We start from the raw sequence: 5276 nt of genomic DNA on the forward strand, positions 1-5276 counted from the left end.
GGGTAAAAAGTATCAAGTTCTTCAAGGTTTCAAAACCAAGGTCGATCGTGTTGCCGTTCTTCGCAATCGTCGACGGTTTTTCGTGCGTAAAATACGCAAAGGCACGCCATACATCTCCTTTTCTCATCCATCATATCATAATATTGTTTAAAGATTGTATGCATGAAGAACATGAAGCCAATTTTCTATATTTTCGAAATATTGCACTCATAAGTGTTAAATTCATGGTTTTTGAATCCAATAAATTGTTCATGCATGTAAAGGGGCTGCCATGATAGTAGGTGATGATCAAGCAAAGATTTTATGTGAATTAGAGTCCGACACAATCACTAAACTCACGACAGAAACAAGAAAACAAGATGAACCAACTTTCTGTATTGGAATTGAGGAGGGTTCGTTTTTATGGGTTGGCTGGCTTGGCTTGGGTTTGGTTGGGACCAGGGCCTGGCTAGGGACGTGGGTGAGTCAAGGGAAGAGTCCTAGCCATGCTAGGACACGAAAACCAGGGGCTGGGAGGAGTCCTTGCCAAGAAGGACTCCACCCGAGAGCAACTAACTAGAGCTGCGCAGGTTTTAGCTGATGCAAGGAAGAAGAGGCTCGGCCAGGGGGCTATGGGCTGGGCTAGGTCGACTCCTTAGGGTCCCAAGAGGGTGCACTAGGGTCTGGTCAGGGGTTGGGGTGGCTTGGGTGGCTGCTGGCTTGAGGAGAAACCTGAGAACGTGAGGGAGGCCCTTGTGCGCGCCGGTAGTGCTTCTGATCCAGGAGGCTTGTGCACGCGGTTAGGGGCTGGGCTTGGTCTGGGTATGGTCTGGGCATGGTCCAGGGTCAGTTAGGGTCAGGGTGGCTCGATGGTTAAGGGTGGGGAGGAGTCCTAGACTAGATAGGAGTTCCTTTGTTCAAGGGCACAAACACACGTACACATGCACGTAATTGGGTTGAGTTTCCAGCAAGTTTTGGTCGGGCCAGGGCTTGTTTTATGGGCTGGGCTTACTCAGGAGGATTCCTAGATGGGTTGGCTAGGTTTTGGTTCAAGGTGGCTCGGGCGTGGCTCGGGTAAATTAGGAGATGGCTCGGTGTGTTCGTCGAAGGGTCAAAAACGAGATTAATTAAGCCAAAATTGATTCCGTGGGTCCACGGGGTGACTCATGACATGTAAGGGTAGAATAAATAATAAAAAGGATATGTTAAAAATTTGGGATCAAAATAACGAGTTTTGGATTTATTCGGGATTTAATCACCGCACGAAACGCTAATTAACGAGTTAATTAAAACGCTTAGTTTTAGGCTTTATAAAATTATGAAAAATTAGGTTTAAGCTTAAGTAATTATTATAAGTCTAATTTTTTAATTTGGGAATTTTATATTAAGTTTTGGTTTAAGTCGGGATTAAAAAGCATTAATACGTCTTATTTAAAAATTAATTTAAAAGTCCTCGAATTAAGCTAAATAAAAATATGAGAAAATTCATGTAAGCTTAAATAATTATTTGGGACATGTTAGAGTCAATGAAATTAAGGAAAATCAAATTTGAGGAATTTTACGTCTAGGGGTAAAACGGTCATTTTACACCTAGAAATTTGTAAAGGTCATGGCAGTGTCCTAAATGCTATTTTTATGAAGATATGATTATTTTTAAATGTTTATGACTTGTTCATGATTAATTGATAATTTTTAAATGTCTAAGGGATTTTTATGATTTAAGAAGACATTTAAAATACATGTTGAATGCTTGGTTTCAAAAAGGAAAAATGTAATGATATTCATGATTTTTCTAAGTGATGTGAATGAAAAAATGTTGAAGGATGTGAAGTGATTTTGACTAATTCGTTAATGTTGGCGACGTCGTGAGGGTTATGGTCCCAGTGGGAGCCCGACGATCGTGTTTCCATCATTGCGAATATGTGGTAACGGATATGTGGTAACGGTTTTGTGGTAACGGAAGAATGGGAATATCGTGAGGGGAAAAGGCCCCAGTGGGAGCCCCGACGATCGTATTTCTATTCGAATCATGATAGGCCAGGGCCCAGTTGACCGGTGAGAGTGTTGCTGGTGTCCCCCGCCGCCCAGTACTGTGGTTATACGTAGATGGATCCATCGACCCTCATGATCATGATCAGGAAAGTTACAATTAACTATCTGAATTCAACAAAAGGAAAAGGAAAAGGAAAATGTTTATGATCATGTTAAAATGCTTTCATGTCATGATAAGGAAAACGATTAAGGTTATTTATCCATATCATGAAATGTTATTTTTACCTAAAAGTATTTTCACGGTTGCATGTGATTTTATATATATTATTTGCTATAAAGATGATGGTGTGTTGAGTCTTTAGACTCACTAGGTGTGATGGATGCAGGTGAGGACGAGGGAGGACTTGACGGATGATTAGACTGGACTGATGGCGCACACAACCCGAGGACCAGCGCTTCTATTATTCCGCATTATGACTTTTGACTCACGCTTTATGATTATAGATTTTTAAGACAATTTACTTATGTTTTTGAGAGATTTTTGAGAGGTTTAGTATGAGCTATACTTTTCAAATTTATTGCTTTTTTGGTTTGGTAAACATGCGACGATTTTATTTTATGACCATTGCACTTGATTTTCAAAATGCTAGATGGTTGGATTTATTTTAAGGGTTAAAATATTTTATAAAAATATTTAGTGAAAGCCGAAAATTTTAGAGAAAGGAAAAAAAAAATTTTCTAGTACTTTTAAAGCAATAAAAAGAGCAGGACGTTTCACAAACCATCCAAACCATCAATCCAACTCCCAACATTATACCTTCACAACAATAATAACTCCTCTAATACACAACCATCAACTTAACCATACCAAAACCATACAATAATTAACCATGAATACAATGCAAGAACCATATTGATGCTATAACATGAAATACCAATCCTTTCATCAACTATACTCATAAACCATAACAATAACTATGATGAATAATAACTTAACCATATATCCATAACACCAAACCATAGAATAGCATCATTGACAAAAGAAAGATAAAAGGTTGGGATATTACAATTACCATCATACTGCAGCATACAATGTCTAACACAATTCACTGATATAAGACCTTGCCCCAAAGGTGAAGAGACAGATACTATAGCAGACAAAGACTCAACAGGCAAAGCATGCATGAATGCAAATCGTTCAGAGATAAAAGTATGGGATGCATCCGTATCTATCAACACATGAGCAGGATAACCACAAAGAGAACAGTTACCTGCAACTACATCATCAGGTGCTTCCTAGGCCTGTTCCTCAGTCAATGCAAACACTCTGGCCTGCTGTCTCGGAGGTTGGCTAACAGTCTGGCTTCTTCCTGGCCTCGGCTGTGACTGGGTAGATGGTGGCTGGAACAAGTGAACAGCAGATGATAATCTATCAGTCTGAGCCACTGATCCAGATGATTCTGCTCCCGCTCCCTGGGATCGTTGAGAACCTTGCTTTGGACAGACTTTGGCAAAGTTTCCCGGCTGTCAATAGATGTTGCAACTACCAAACACTCCTTGGAATTGCTCTGTTAGATGTCTTCCTCCACATGTTCAGCAATCCACCCCTGTATAATTCTGGTTCTGGCCAGAACCGGTCTGTCTTGAGCCAGTGGAGCTAGATGTGCTGCTTCCAGACTTTTTAAACTGTTTCCCTCGAGCTTTTAGATTATCATTCTTCCCACAGCTGCTACTGCCACTATCAAATTTGGAAGGTGGTTGGTAGAACTGGGTCGAAGATTGTTGCTATTTCGTTGGTGGAGTAACATACAAAGTTCCTCGTTGTTTGATCAAGCCAGCTTCGGCTCTTTTTGCTCTGTTCAAGTCATCAGCAAAATTATTTGGTCGTCTCGTATTTACCAATGTAAAAATATCAGGATTCAGCCAATTGATGAACTGATCAGTCACGGCTTCATCATTATCAGCAACATGAGGAGCAAAACATAATAAGGTAGAGAATTTAGCCACATATTCTTCAATATTCAAATGACCCTGTTTCAAGTTGGCAAACTCTTCACCCTTGTCTTTTCAGTATGATACTAGGAAGAATAATTGATAAAATTCGGCTTTAAAGATCTTCCAAGTAATAACCGTACCTCGATGCTCCAAATCTTTCTTGGTTGTGAGCCACCAACTCTTTGCAGCCTCATGCAACTGGTGCCCAATCAATCCGACTCTACGCTCATCTGTTTAGTCAAGTGAAACAAACAACATCTCAATATACTCAATCCAACTCTCGCAATCAATAGAAGTCTCAGTGCCTTTCAAAGTCGGTGGTTTGAATGACTAAAATCTCTTTAACAGTGCTTCCATGGGTGTCGCTGTAACATCCATCGGATTATTTGAAGTATTACCCTGTTCTAGGGCTCTTCGAAGAGGCATATCTGATTATCAAAATGGTTAGTAATGTAATCTAACTAATATGTCTCAGTCCTCCTCTGATCATCATACCTCTTATCACGAATCGGTTCTGATTCATTCTCAAATCATACATGTTTCCAATCAAACCAGATAATCATTTAAACATGTACTTTCTAAAGCAAAAAAACATGTTGTCATATGTGGGGACCCGGACGCTAATGATTTTCTTAATCATCTTTGGGATTTAATTATCAATTAAGATAAAACAGGGTCTAAAATTTTTTTTTTAAAGTACAAGTGCGGAAGGTAATGGCATCAATCTATTATACATACATCTCAGTATCAAAATACATTTCAGTATAAAAGTACAATAATGTACATTATTCACTCAAACTAATCTAGGGTTTAACTACTAAATTTCAAGTATTAAACCATGTCTACAATAAGTCCGGAATCACCACGCTAAACTCGTCTTCTCTCATCATTTTCTTGACCCCGATCTTGTCCCACCTGTTGTCATGCACACATACAAAACAAGACAACAGCCGGATACTCCGGTGAGAATAAATCCCAGTACAAAACATGGTAAACATGCATATACATAAAGTAAATCATGAAATATTCTATCATGAATAAACTTAAAAACAATAGATTTCAGAATCTGTGAAATCAACTCAAAATAAGCATGAAACTCAAATCAGTTAAACATGCTACTCAAATCAAATTATAAAAACATGCTATCATGACTGAAAGAAATAAAAAAAATGGGTTTCATAGTCTATGAAACCACATCCATAAACGCATGCAGTTCTAGTCAAATCATGTCTAGACTCGACTCAACTATAACTCTAGGGATCCCGGTGTGAATAAGACGATCTATCACCTACCCTCCCAATCGGGGTGAC

The sequence above is a fragment of the Primulina eburnea genome, chromosome 7 (assembly GCF_022965805.1).
Source record: "Primulina eburnea isolate SZY01 chromosome 7, ASM2296580v1, whole genome shotgun sequence".
NCBI classification, from domain to species: domain Eukaryota; kingdom Viridiplantae; phylum Streptophyta; class Magnoliopsida; order Lamiales; family Gesneriaceae; genus Primulina; species Primulina eburnea.